This window comes from Peromyscus leucopus, chromosome 1, assembly GCF_004664715.2.
Source record: "Peromyscus leucopus breed LL Stock chromosome 1, UCI_PerLeu_2.1, whole genome shotgun sequence".
Lineage (NCBI taxonomy): Eukaryota > Metazoa > Chordata > Mammalia > Rodentia > Cricetidae > Peromyscus > Peromyscus leucopus.
Window position 1 is genome coordinate 149244881 of NC_051063.1, and position 15230 is coordinate 149260110.

Consider the following 15230-nt stretch of genomic DNA (forward strand, 5'->3'; position numbering starts at 1 on the left):
GTGGACTGACTGGGTTCTCAGCCTCGCTTGTGTACAGACAGCCATTGCTGGACTCTGCACATCCTGTAAGTCAATCTAATCAATGCGCTATGTAATACATAGTCATCCAGTTGGGGTTCTGTTCACATAGAGAATCCTAACTAATATGCAGTTTGACGCCATGTTGAGTCCTTCTCTGAGGAACGCACTGCTGAGCAGTGTGTCCGTCCGTAACTTCATTCCTTGGCCATGCATGTCTGCTCACTCCCTGGAGAGCAGTCCCTGCCCCCAGAGCAGCCATTGCCCTTTCTCTACAACCCCCACACTTAGCTCCGGCTGCTTGCAGTGTGATTTTGCTTTCAGTGGGATGTGAGGGACGGATACTCCTTAACGTGTTCTTCCTGCAGCACGTGCTTTGGAACGAAGGAGGCAGCAGTCCAGGAGTGTGATTTCAGAGCCAGAAGTAGGTCAGGCTGGCAGTGCTGGGGATGCTAATGACAGTGTGCAGGTTCATGAGGTCATCGCCTGGAATCCTGTCACAGCTGCCGGCTGGTGCTGGAGATGGGAATGTGAAAGCTCTCTCCTAGGGCTCCATAGGCCTTTGCTCCATATAAAGCAAAGCTCCATGGGAGGGAAAGAGAGAGTAGGGAGGGAGGGAGGGAGGGAGGAGGGAGGGAGGGAGAAGGGAGAGGGAGGGAAGGAGAGAGGAGGGAGGGAGGGAGGGAGGGAGGGAGGGAGGGAGGGAGGGAGGGAGGGAGGGAGGACTCGCTGCCATGGAGCTGGGCTTGGGGTATTTCTTTTTTTTTTTCTTTTTTTTTTTTTTCTTTTTCTTTTTTTTTTTTTTTTTTTTTTTGGTTTTTCGAGACAGGGTTTCTCTGTGTAGCTTTGTGCCTTTCCTGGAGCTCACTTGGTAGCCCAGGCTGGCCTCGAACTCACAGAGATCCGCCTGCCTCTGCCTCCCAAGTGCTGGGATTAAAGGCGTGCGCCACCACCGCCCGGCCGGGGTATTTCTGGAAGACACATTTTGCAGAGAGAAGTGGCAGACAGATGATGTGCAGAGCAGAGAGCGTGGATGCTAACAGCTGCTTTCTGTGCACGTGGCCTCACCTCCTGCCACACCCTCCAAAAACCATCCAGTGAGAACAAAGGTTTGTCTTTCAGCCAAAACACAGCCTCCATTTCCATGAAGCCCTCTCTCCCTCATCCCTCCAATGCTGCCTCAGTCAGGCCAGCAAATGGCCCGAGGCACGAACTGGCCACCTTGGACTGCTCTTGTGTAACCGCTGCAGTTTCTGTACCAGCTAAAAATTCAAAAGCTTCTCCTTGAAGAAAATTGATTTTCTAGGCTCTGGAACAGAACTGGAAACTCTAGTGATCCAAAAAAGCCACCACCAAGGGAGGGCTCCACTTAGCTTCAGGCACAGCTTCTACGGCTTGCCTGAGTGGTCCCTGTTCCTGTTGCCCCTGCAAGGGCAGCAGGCAAATGAGTCAATGCCCTCCACTGTAGCACATTCAAGTGAGAGTTGAAGAGAAGCCATGCTTTCCCCTGATATTCATTCTGAAAGGCTGCTTCACAATGGCCGTTCTTGACCTGGAACTTGGTGGTTACACCCCCACAAGCTCTGGGTTGCATTATCTCATGCTACTCCGTGCTAAATGTTTGGTGTGTGTGCAAGCTCTTTTGGACCTCACAACACCCCCAGGAGGTGATAACGATATTACCCCCATATTTCAGGGGAGGAAACTGAGGCTCAGGCAACTTGAAGTAACTTTCCCAAGCCCTATAACTTATGAGCAGTGACTCCAAAATAAAAATTCTTGCCTGCTCGGCTCACTGCAAGCTAAGTTCATGAATACATGGTGAGGCCTCTGCCTGGGCATGGGTGGGGGAAGGTCTACCACTCACAGCCAGCTTCTCAGGACACTGATGGTTTCCTGTCACTTCTGCCTCTGGTTTGCCAAGGTAGAGACCATCCTCACGTGGGGACTCATGAGGTAAGCAGCCTGGAGCCTACGTGCTCCGATTTTGATGAATTCACACAGACCCCTGCGGCTCCCTAGTGGCTGTACAAAGCAGCCTGGGGAATCAAAAGGCTCTCAAAACACACACACACACACACACACACACACACGCACACGCACACGCACACGCACGCGCGCGCGCGCGCGCGCACACACACAAGCATAAAAAGTAAACTGACAGCTGTGTCCATCTGCTGGAGCTGCCAGGACAAAATGCCACAGGCTGGTGGCTTCCACAATGGAATTGTATTCTCACTATTCTGCAGGCTGGAGATTCCAGATCAAAGTGTCCTGGGGAGCCCCTCTCGGTGACTGGCAGGTGACCGCCTTCTCATAGGGGCTCACACGGCCTTTCCCCTAGATGCACAGAGATGGGGGGCGGGGCTCTGGTGTCCCTTTCTCGTCTGATAAGGCACCAGCCTTATCATATTAAGACTCCACCTACGAACTTATCTGACCTTATTCACCTCCCAAAAGCCTGGCTCCAAATCCAGCCATACGGCTGGGTGCCAACACAGAAATTAGGTGAGGACACAAACATTCATCCCTTAACCAAGGTCCGTGTTTTTGTTTGTTTGCTTACTTTTCGTTTTTAAATAAAAACCCCAAACAGGGCTGGAATGATGGCTCAGCTGGAAGGCGCTTCCTTCCAAGCCTGACAACCTGGACCTCATGTGGTAGGAAAAACTTATCTCTAACCTCCACACCCACACCACGGCAGGTGCACACCCATTCACGGCCCCCCACACATAAAAACAAACAAATACGTAAATGTGAGAAAATTCCAGAGACGTGAAGAGATTTTTAAAGTCAGGTGTATGTGTGTCTGTGTGTGGGTATGTGCACGTGAACACAGGTGCCCTGGGAAGCCAGGGGCTCCCTGGGGCTGGAGTTGCAGGTGGTTCTGAGCTGCCTGATAATCGAATCCTGAGCAACCAAGGCATCCACGCTCTTAAGCACTGAGCCACCTTTCCAACCTCTGAAAGGACTTTTCACACCAGTGAACGTATGTAATGGCCCACCTCTTCCCTCACTGCTCTCCCCGAGACCTTTTCCTCCTCATCCCAGTTCCCACCCCCAGACACAACCTGCAGCTTCCAAGTTGTTCCCACTTCTCCTCCACTCTGGCTACCTCTGAGCTGATCTATTGCTCTGTTATCACTTCTTCGCCTTCCACGGCTCTGGACCACCACGAACCAGAGGCTTTGCCTGCCACCAGTACCACAGAAAGAGCCTCCTGAGATAGCCATCTCCACAAGGCAAGAAAGATGGCAGCTTGGCTAAGTTCTTCTCATGCTGCTTCTGCCCGTCTCTCTTAGGACCCTTAGATGTTTCCAGGGTCCAGAAGAAGGTTTTTCACCCTGGAGAGTAGACCCTAGGGAAGGAGAAGAAGGAGGGGGCACCCAGGAGCCCTGAATGGATGAGCCTTCTCTACACAGGAGCTGGACACAAAGCAACAATGCATTTGAGACTGCCAGGGCCCCAGTCACCACCCAACTCCAACCAGATGGAACCCCGAATGGAAACAGCTTGGCTGTTTGAATTTATGCCACTGTGTCTGGATGGATTGTTACACAGCACTAGTTAACTGACCCAGCAACCCAGGCTGTCTAGGATCCCACTCTATCCTCTGATCTAGGCAAATCAAGGTTGAGTCCTCCCTGTCACTGACTCGCACTGAGGACTGTAGAGGTCTAGATGTGGAAAAGCACACGCCCAGCCTTTCCCAGTGATCCACCCAGCTGGGACAGAGGTATCCTGGGAATGTGGCCTCCATGCAGAGGCCTCTAACTGGATGGGGTGAGGGTGGGGGTCCTTGCCCTCTCACGGGAGGAGTCTGACTGAAGTAACTAAGGCATAGATGTGCCCCATCTCACCCCCAGCCTATGGTGTCAACTCTAAGCTGGTTGTCACATTTGGCCATGGTGCCGAGCCAGCTGCAGCCCCTCTGTTCCTCCAATAGCACCACCCGGCTTAGTGTCATTTCCTGGGTCTAAGTCGGTCCTGCTGGGGTCCAGTGGCAAGCTAGCCTTTGATCCTCTGGCCCCTGGTGGAAGGTCTCATCTGGTCCATCTCCCAGAGTGACAGACAGACATAGTGTCAGAACTCTCTCTCCTGCTGCAACCCTGAAGAGAGGCGCGCTCTCTGGCAGTTTGTTGTACCAGGTAATATTGGTCATGGTAGGAGAGCGCTCAGCTTCATTCTGGAGTCACAGTTCAATCCTAGGAATAGCTGGGTATTTTCTGTGTATCCAGATTCTTAGTGTGTTCACAGAAGTTTTCTTACCCAAAGAACTAAGGCTAAGGGGTTGGGGATTTAGCCCAGTGGCAGAGCACTTACCTAGCAAGGGCAAGGCCCTGGGTTCGGTCCTCAGCTCCGGAAAAAGGAAGAAAAGAAAGAAAGAACTAAGGATGAGACAATACTCTGTGGAGTTGCAAGAGCTTGTGTGTGAAGGGGAAGAATCCCTTCCTCCAGCCTGTTCTTCACTTTCAGTGACCACGACAAGCCTCCTCAACACTCTTGACTTCTCCAGCAAACAGATGCCTCTGCGCTTGCCGAGTTTACGGGTCACCGTTCATCATGCCATATCACTAGGCGGTAGGCAATGGTACATACGGAGAAACTGAGGCTTGGAGACATGAAATGGTATGGCTAGATTCCATTCCAGTGTTCATGTCCTATGATGGCATAGGATGACACAGAATGTTGTCTCCAAATCGTGTTAGAGAGACTGAGCCAGGGAAGTGGTAACTCACAGGATTCACCTGCTGTTAGCTGAACCCAACTGAGACTACCGTTCCCCTGTGGCAGTTTTCAAATATGTTCACAAGTTCTTTGTAAGTCTTGTGGTCAATCTGTTCTCTGAGTGTGAGCTACATGGAGTGACTCATTTCCAGGAACAGGGATGAATCTTGAAAGTGTGCAAAGTCAATACTGGTGTCTGGGATTCCCCCAGTAGATGTTCAAAGGACTGTGAGTAGTGCCTGGAGGTGGGGACCAGGTGTCGTCATCTTCCTCCTTCCCCTCCTTCTCCTCCTCCCCCTTCTCCTCCTCCTTCTTTCTGATTTTTTGAGACAGGGTTTCTCTATGTAACAGCCCTGGCTGTCCTGGAACTCCCTTTGTAGACCAGGCTGGCCTTGAACTCACAGAGATCCGCCTGCCTCTGCCTCTGGAGTTCTGGGATTAAAGCTTGCTCCACCACCGCCCAGCTCACAGTGTCTGCTTTTGCTCCCAATACCACGCACTCTGCCTGAGTGCTCACCAGCTTCTTTACTGAGAGATGGGAGTCCAGGAATGGGGGGAGGAGGAAAGGACTGCAAAGGTGTTTCTCCAGAGATGTTTGTGGATTTGATACAGCAGAGGTGATGAGGAAATGTGGACAAAGAATAAAACACCAAGAGATGTTCGGCAGCCTGGCACCATGGTAAAATGGAAGCCGGGACTCACAAAGCACAATGCTCCGGGTACCTGCTAATATCGCCACCTGTATACCTGCTAACTTTGTTTCTTTAACAAAATGCCTGAGACTGGGTACTGTACAGAGAAGATAGTTTGGGACTGGAAAGCTATTTCAGCCATTTAGAGTGCCTGCTGAAGTTTCAGAGAACCTGAGTTCAGTTCCCAGCACTCACAGGGGGCTGTTCACAACCCTAACGTAACTCCAGCTCCAGGAGACCCAACACCTTCTCCTGACCGCCAAGAGCACCCCCACACATATCACACACACACACACACACACACACACACACACACACACACACACACACACACGCAATCTCCTAAAAAAGAAAGAAGATTGTTTTTATTTTACTCACAGGTTAGAAGGCTAAGCATCCAAGATCAGGCAGATCCATGTGTCCAGCTCTGGTGAGGTCCCTTGGCTAGGTCACAGCACAGCTGAGAAACAGATAAAGCCAGATCTGAGGAAGACACTGGGGAGACACCATCCTTGCTTTTATTCAACTCCTTCCAGCTCCTGGAGACTGGAATCAATCCCTGCGAAGCCACGCCCCCACGGTGCAGCTCCTCCCGTTCAGCCCCACCTCCTAAACATCCCACCACCTCCGCACCATAATATCGGGGCCAGGCCTCCAACGCTTTGTTGGACAAACCTATCCAAGCCACAGTACCACCATCTGTGTGAGAAGATTCCAGGTGCTCTATGCCAACATGGCATTCTACCTTTTCAGGAGACTTGGAAGTTTTAGGACTTAACAGGTACTCTGAACCCAGGTTAGGAGATAATTTTCATGTGAAGAACTTGAAATAATAATAAAGCATTTAATAAGAAGCCCTTGTTTGGGGAAATTTGTTTGGTCCTTATCTGTGAATATTACACCAAATATCCTAAGCAAATATGCTAATAACTACATAATAAAATATGTTAATTAAATTACTCCAAAAACTTCTCAAACAAATCTGGAAAATCAACTCTTATAAATAAGCACAATACTATTACATTTAGTTGTAGTTTGAGTTCGTTAAGAAAAATGAGTCATCATGGCCTTGCCTATTCATGCATAAGAAACTGGATTCTGTGAGAATGTGTGTGTGTGACTCCCTCGTTGAAATTCAGTCATTTGAAGAAAGTGAAATCACTGTGAAGTTGGTATGGTGACACCATGTAAATTTTATTGTGCCATATGGTCACTTCTCAGAGTCCCCCGGCCGTAGGTGCTAGCATCCCCCTCATATATCCAAGTCTACAGATGTTTAAGATCTTTGTATAAAATGGGCTTAGTACTTCCAAAGTACTTGCACAGGACATACACAGTCCACCTGAAGACTTTAAATCATGGGTTATATGCGATTCCTAACACGAGGTAAATGCTACATGAGTACTGGATGCTACGTATTGCCCCATAGACAGGGAATAGTCAACATGTGTTTCGAACAGGCATAGCCTTTTTTTCTGAATGTTTTCTATCCATGGTTGGTTGGATTCATGGATAGTGTGTTAGTTAGTTTTCTTGTGGCTGTGATTCAAAAAGCCTGCCAAACACAAATTAGGAAAGAAAGGGCTTCTTCTGGCTCACACTTTAGGGGGTACAGTTAATCAGGGTGGAAATGTGGGCAGGAGTGTGAGGCAGCTCATCACATTGTATCCACAGTCAGGAAGCAGAGGTAGATGAACCTGGCACTCAGCTGTTTTCCCTCTTACTCTATTCAGACTGGCATCCCAGCTCATGGGATGGAGCTGCCCACATTCAGGATGGGTCTCCCTCCCCGGTTACAGTTCTTGGAAAGCACTTATAGGATCGTATCCAGCCCAGTTGATGATGAAGGTGAACCATCACAGATGTAGAGCCCACGGGTATGAAGGGCTGACAGTTATTCATAAACAGTATAACATAAAACTACTTAAGAACAAAAGAATGCAGCAAAACTGCCTGTGTGACAGTTTTTAAAACTAGGTCAAGCAGGGGTGGTGCAGGCCCCCCATGCTTCTCTTTGGATCATTCACTGAGGAGACCACCGGCTGCCGTGTCATGAAGACACTCCCGGCCCTGTGCAGATGTGCACGTGGCAAGACCTGAGGGCAGCCCAGACCCCCAGGGTGAACTGGGAGGCAGCCCCTCAGGCACATGTCAACCTTCAGATGCCGAACCCCCGCTGAGACCTTGACTCCATCTGTGGGAGAGAGGCTGAGCCAACCTACCAGCCCGGCACTGCCAAGATTCCAGATCCTCAGGAGCCAGGTGAGAGAGGAGCCGTTGTTACATTGTTGTTTTAAGTTGCTAGGCTTAGGGAGTCATTTGCCACGCAAGAGCAGACCGCTAAGCAAGAGCAGATCGCTAATAAACCCATTCCTTTCCCATCCCTCATTACCTGCTTGGCATCACTCCACCCACTCCAGGGAAAGTCTGCTGCACTGAGAAGTGAGAACCAACTGGGGCTTCTGGGGTGCCTCCTCTCCTGGAGGATTTACCACAGACTTGCCTTCCTGCAAACAAACAGCCCTGACTCTTTGAAGCCTCAAACCAGCCTCTCTCCTTCCCTCCCTCCCTCCCTTCCTCTCTTCCCCCTCTCACCCTCCCTCCTCCTCCTCCTCCTCCTCCTCCTCCTCCTTCTTCTTCTCTCTCTCTCTCTCTCTCTCTCTCTCTCTCTCTCTCTCTCTACCGTTTGCATGTTTACATGACCATGTGTATGCATATGTGTGTACATGTGTGAAGGTCTCTCTCTCTCTCCCTGCATTAAAGACACATTATAGATACTTGTGGCCACGTATTTCTTTTTATGTGGCTCCTGGGGATCTGAATTTACGTTTGTGCAGCAAGCACTTTACCCACAGACCCATACCTCCCACCCTGCCCCCTAAAGATGTTTGCCACCCCAGAGGCCGCAGCAAGGTTCTCCACTGGCTTGGTAAGCACAGGCCCTACTGGTCCCTCCAGCCATTGCCTGGACCCAGGAACCTATGAAATCTGGTGCCAGGAATCTATTGATTCTCATGCATATATTACATATTCAAGGATAAATCAGTTAAACATGTCTGAAATCATCGCTCACCAACTTCCAAACTCTGCTAAAGTGTTTGGAAAAAGAAAGGTTTCGCGGTGATTTAAGTGTGGGAGGTGCAGCTAGTGTGACTCTCCTTACAGGACAGTCACGCTAACATCTTAAGGACCTGAGCAACTCGACCATGGAAATGCCGCTTAATCGGCTCAAACCTGAATTTTCCAAATTTGTGCAACCACATAGCCTTTTTTTCTTTTTTTTTTTTTTTTTTTTTTTTTGCCATGAATCCTCTATAAATAGCCCTGGTTGTGAACAGCAGCCCTGTGTTCCATCCCTCCCGCCTGGGGTCTGAGCCACGGACAGCACAGTTGCCCTCACACGTCTATGGTGACCAGGTGGTGCAGGAGAAGGACAGGGGCGTGGGATGCAGCGGTCAAGAGTGAGGAGCATGTTTAGGAAACAGACACATGCGGGCTGGAGAGATGGCTTCGCAGTTAAGAGAACCGGTTGCTCTTCCAGAGGACTGCAGCACCCACAAGTCAGCTCAAACCATCTATAACTCCAGTTCCCGGGGATCTGACACCCTCCACAGGCATCAGGCACATAGTGATACACAGACACACAGACACGCATGCAGGTAAAGCCCCCATACACATTTAAAAAAAAGATGCCAAATATGCCTGGAGGGCATGCAAAGGAGTCTCCAGAGAAAGCCATCCCCCTCCTCCACCAGGCGCTAGGGTTTCCCCACAGGCTAGCCTGTTGTTCACTCAGCCTTTCTTCCTTATCTACTCATTAATTTGCCGTCCACTGAGCTTAAAAGCTCATCCTAAATCAGACACACTGCCTGCCCTTAGGGAGGAAGCTGGAGCCAGACACTGAAGTCAGAATGGGCCTGCAAAGCCTTGCCAAGGCAGTGGTGTGAGCCACAGCCAGCTCAGAGCAGGTCCTATAGGTCGCAGAGCCCTATAGGGGACAGGCTCCAAAAGCTGAGCAGGGCCAGGTGTGGTGGCACACACTTCAACCCCAGCACTCCGGAGGCAGAATCAAGTGGATCTCTGTGAGTTCAAGGCCAGCCTGGTCTACAGAGTGAGTTCCAGGACAACCAGAGCTGCCCAGTGAGACCTTGTCTCAAAAGAAAGAAAAGTACCGCACAGGACAATGCTGGAAGGCTGGGCGTGAAGTCATGAAGTCCCCCCCACACACACAGGGTAGTGCCCTGCTGAGAGAACTGGGCTCTGTGGATCTCAGTCTCCTCGCCCCGCTGTCTCTTCATATGATGTCAGGGCCTTCTGGGTTCAGCAGCTCAGGAAGCAGAGCAGAGAGGCGAGTGTGGGTTGTGATAGAACAGTAGTTGGAGGGCTGGGAGCTGGGCAGTTCCTCCGAATGGGGGAGGGGGACATCTAGATCAACATCTGCTGCCCTGCCTGAGAAAGCAACTCTTCCCAGATCCAAAACCACGGCGCAGCTTCTCCCCCAACGGAAGCTTCCTCCGCGAGACACTGGCAGGGGCAAGGCCTGGGCTCTGGCTCACGGGGGCACAGAAGTCTGAGTGTTCATTACACAAAATTCCTGATAGCAGTCCTCACCCCCACAGTGATAACAGCAGATGGGGCCCCTGGGAGCAGGGCCCCGGAATTAGAATAGCACCCTTGTGAAAGAGGCCCCGGGGAGCTGGAGAGACAGTTCTGTGGGTAAAAGGGCTTTGCTATGCAAGCATGAGTGCTGTGGGATATCTGTACGCTTGGTGAGGATATATGGGTGTGATTGGTTTAATAAAGAGCTGGATGGCCCATAGCTAGGGGAGAGGTATAGGCAGAACTTCCGGGCAGGGAGAGGGGAAGTAGAAGATGAATCTAGGCACCAGAGAGATGGAGAACGAGTCAGACACACAGAATGGGAGAGAGGTAAAAAGCCAGGTGGTAGAATGAAGATTAATAAAAAATATGGGTGAGTTTAAGTTATAAGAGTTAGTTAAAAACAAGCCTAAGCTGCCGGGCTGTGGTGGCACACGCCTTTAATCCCAGCACTCGTGAGGCAGAGGCAGGCAGATCTCTGCGAGTTCGAGGCCAGCCTGGGCTACAGAGTGAGATCCAGGAAAGGCACAAAGCTACACAGAGAAACCCTGTCTCGAAAAACCAAAATAATAATAATAATAATAATAATAATAATCCTAAGCTAAAAGCCGAACTTTCATAATTAACAATAAGTCTTTGTGTCATTATTTGGGAGCTGGCTGGCGAGACGGAGGAAGACTCCTTACACACGAGGACCTGAATTTGAATCCCTGGTACCCATGTAAAGAACTGGACATGTAGTGAAAGCATCTTTAATCCCAGCACTCCATTGGGGTGATGGGAAGTAGAAACAAGATAATACCCGGATGCTTGCAGGCCAGCCAGCCTGGTATATGCAGCAGTTAACAACAAAGAGACACATCTCCAAGTCAAACTCAAAATGTCCTCCTTTCGGACCAACTTTCACAGTGCTGGAAGGCGCCGTGCAGGCTACTGGGGAGAAAATTTGTCAGTGGTATTAACCAGCAGAAAACATTACATGCTACAATACCAACCCACCAGGAAAGACATACGTGCCCATTGGTATAATAGTGGCATGAAGGCTACAGGCTAACCAACAACTCTCTGGTTAGACCTGAAGCTAGCTCCACAGGAGGAAATTCATGGCTAGTACTGTAAATTTAGTCAGAAGCCCATTGCTCTGGGGTCATAGGCCCTAGAGGGGAGCCTCCTACACGGCCGTCTTTCTAAATGGAACAGTTATCAAATTGCCTTCTGTATACTGTGTTTGTATTCATAGATCTGCTCTGCCTTCTCTCAACCTTAAAAAGAAGCGTCTCTGTGCCACGGTCATGAGTGAATATAGACGAGTAACTAGTCAGAGTACTAAGAATAAGCAACGACTTAATGCTTCAAGTGATACAGCTATATCAACTCTCCCTGCCCCACCAAGGCCCGGAGGACTTTGTGAAAGAGGAGGCAGGAAGAATGTGAAAGCTTAGCCGGGCGGTGGTGGCACACGCCTTTAATCCCAGCACTCGGGAGGCAGAGGCAGGCAGATCTCTGTGAGTTCAGGCCAGCCTGGCTACAAGTGAGTTCCAGGAAAGGTGCAAAGCTACACAGAGAAACCCTGTCTCAAAAAACCAAAAAAAAAAAGGAATGTGAAAGCTGAGGGATGAGGAGGAATGCTGTGTGATGCTGTCTCCGGGGCACGGCATGGCACTTATCCTCGGGAACTCTCTGCAGTGATGGCTACCTGCACAAGATCAAGACAACAGGGTCAGTCAACTCGGTGTGTGTGTGTGTGTGTGTGTGTGTGTGTGTGTGTGTGTGTGTGTAGAAAGAGAGTGAGCAATAGAGAGCACACAAAGTGGGGAAGGTGAGAAGGGTGTGTTGGGGGTACATAGTAGGCGTGGGAGGGAATGGAAGAATTGAGGGTGGGCATGATCAAGACACATAGTTTATATGTGCGAAATCTTCAAAGAATAAAAGATATTCTTGGTCAGGCAGTGGTGGCACACGCCTTTGATCCCAGAACTCTAATCCCAGCACTCTGGGAGGTAGAGGCAAGTGGAGCTTTGAGTTTGAGGCCAGCCTGGTCTGCAGAGTGAGTTCCAGGAGAGCCAGGGCTACACAGGGAAACCCTGTCCCAGAAAAAAAAGAAGGAAGAGGGGGAGCAAGAGGAGGAGGAGGTAGAGGAGGAGGTAGAGAAGGAGGAAGAAGAGGAAGAGGAGGGGGAGGAGGAGGAGAAATCCTTTCTAGAGAGAGGAAGAGACTTTCTCAAACAAGGTGAAAAGTGAGGACCCACGTCTGAGGTTTTCCTCTGACCTGGTTCACAAGCGTGTCCTGCCACATGCTCTGTGTGTGTGTGCGCGCACACACACACACACACACGTTGAAAACAATAAAAAAAAAAAGAGAGAGAGAGAAAGAGAACCCTCAGCCCTTCCACCATATGCGGGCTCCAGGACAACCACCATCTACAAAGCAGGAAGCCTGCAGTGGACTCGTGACTTGCTGGTACCTTGGTCTTGCCCTCCGCAGCCTCCAACACTGTGGAGGTTAAATCCCTGCTGTTTATAACTGCACTGGGAATCTAGGATAGACTGTGGTGGCACATCGGCTAACCAAGACAGGGGTTACCTGTACTTCCTGCCTCTGGCACCGCGCCTTCTTCCTTTGCTTCCCAGACCTCTCCTCCCTGCAATTCTTTCATCATCCACCCTCTACCCTCCCTCGGCAGCTAATCCCCATGGGAAGTGATCAGGTGCTATCTGTTTTTCCTAACCAGACTCAGACTGACTCAGGGAACAGACCACAAATTTGGATCTCTGTGGCCCGGCTGCTCTCCTCTCTTTGAACATGCACGCAGAGATGAACTCATTGACCGTGGGAAATGGGGCACTGGAGAGTCATGTGATTGTCACCTGCAGTCACTCAGGCAGAGGCACCAGGAAGGGCAAGTCCTTGGGACAGGAAGTTGCCACTGTATTTAAATGTTAGTGTAAAGTTAGTGTCTGTGAAGACTGTGCGCTGTGTGCGGGCCGCTCCTGACTTCCCTCTAAGAAACTGTGTAAGGGGAAGATAAAGAAGACAAAGGGCAAAGCAGCATCATCAGGGAGGAAGAGGAGGGAAGGGGAAAAGAGGAGAAAGGGGGAAAGAAAGAAAAAAAGTAAACAGGGTGACCACTGTAAAATTAGAAATTTATGTTTAAAAGATTTATTAATAGAGTAGACGTTGAGGCTGGGGAGAAGACTCATGGTAAGGTGCCTGCTGAGGCTCGGATTTTGGGTTCCCAGCACCCACATAAAAAGCCAGGAGTGGGGGCTGTGTGTGTACTTCCTGTTCCAGTGGCCAGAGCCAGAAATAGATGGAGCCCGTGGGCTTGCTGGGAAGTCAGCCCATCTGAAAAAGTGAATTACAGGTTAAGTCAGAGAGCCTATCTCAAAAGACAAGGCAAAGAGCTATAGAGAAAAATACCTGACATTGACCTCTGACCTCCGTATGTATACATGGGCCAGCACACCATATTCACCAGGAAAGAAAGAAAAAGAGAGAAAAAAAGAAAGAAGAAAGGAAGGAAAGAAGGAAGGAGGGATGGAGGAGAGGGAGGGATGGAGGGAGGGAGGGAGGGAGGGAAAGAAGGAAGGAAGGAAGGAAGGAAGGAAGGAAGGAAGGAAGGAAGGAAGGAAGGAATACTCGCACAACTGAGGGAAATATTTACAACACACATATCCAATTAGGTGCTGACATCTACAACATATAAAGAAGTCTCTGGAATCAACAAGAAGATTATAGATGAGCTGAGAACACAGTTCAGTGGTAAAGCACTCACTTGGCATACATGAAGTCTGGGGTTTGGGCCCAGGACCATAAAAAGGAAGGGGGGGAAAAGGCAAATACTTCAACAGGGAAAGAAAACATTAAAGGCTTAAGTGGAAAGTTCATAAAAGAGCATCTCTGAGTGGTTAACAAATACTTTGAGAGTGCGCTCAGCCTCATTACCTCAAGGAAGAATTAAAATGACCATGCATCATAATGAGATCACCTCATCCACGATTCGTAATGAAAAGAGAGTCAGGCAAAAAACACACACTGGCAAGGATGTGGAGACACTGGAGACCTTATACATTGCTGGTAGGAGTGTAAAGTGTATGGAACTTTGGGAAACAATCTTAAATTATCTAAAAGATTAGGAACTTGACCAGTAATTTGGCTCCTAGGTGTACATCTGAAATGGATGGAAAGACCTACACAATGGATGCTCATTATTCATCAGAGCTCCAAAGTAGAAACAACACAATTGCCCATCAAATGATGACTAGTGCATCTCTACAGGGATCAACCCATGCAGTGGGAGACTACATGTGCACATGTGGGCAGAGAATGAAGGAGACTCGTCACTGAGAGAAGCCAGTCACAGAAGGTCATATATTATGTAATTCCATTTGCATGAATGGCCTGGAAGAGGAAAATGCATATGAGATACAAAGTAGATCTGTAGTTGTCCGGCACTGTGGTTAAATAGGATGTGGGTGTACTAGCTAAAGGTTATGAGTTTCCTTGGAGGGTGGTCAATGACTGTGATCGTCACCCAGTTCTGTCAGAATGGTCAAATAGATTGAATATTCTTAGATGGACAAATTATAACTCAACAAAGCTGATGGCAAAAACGGAAGGAAGAGGAGAAAGGAGAAGAGGGAGAAGAAAGGGTGGGTGAGAAGGAAAAGAGATGGGGATGGAGAGAAGGAGAAAGGGAAGAAAAGAGGCACACAATGCTAACCCACAACCCCCCCCCCAGCACACCCACTGAAGTGGGAGGGTGAATTCCAAGCTTTACTGAGAAGAAAGCCAAACCAGAACTCATGCTCTGTTGAAGCTGGGGCGACTGGACACTATTACTTTGTGCAAGAAGCTTATTACTAAAGCTGAATATATAAGGGTATGGTCCAGCAATTCTACTCACGGGATCCACACAGTATACATTTCGCTGAAAGACATCCTAGAAGGACCACAGCATTGCTTCGATAGCCAAAACACTGGGAATTACCCAAATATCCACAAATAGCAGAGAGGACAAACACGTGTATCTTCACAAATGGAACCTGAGAAGCAATGAGCATGAATCATTGACTCCACATGCACAAGCACTGAGTGAAAGAAGCCGTGGCTACCATTGAGAGCATTCATTCAAAGTTCAGTAGGAGTGGTGGATGGGATAGGCTGAGAAGGGTGCAGGGGAAATTCTGAAGT

The 15230-nt window shown here is 49.3% G+C and overlaps 1 long non-coding RNA gene across 1 annotated transcript; it reads right to left on the reverse strand.

Annotated features, from left to right (window-relative positions):
• Positions 1-948: 948 nt before the first annotated feature.
• On the reverse strand, positions 949-7957 carry LOC119086623. Its single transcript, XR_005089950.1, has 3 exons — positions 7831-7957; positions 5817-5933; positions 949-4375 (listed from the first exon to the last, which is right to left on the reverse strand). It is a non-coding gene; the product is annotated as an uncharacterized LOC119086623 (long non-coding RNA).
• Between the last annotated feature and the right edge of the window lie 7273 nt (positions 7958-15230).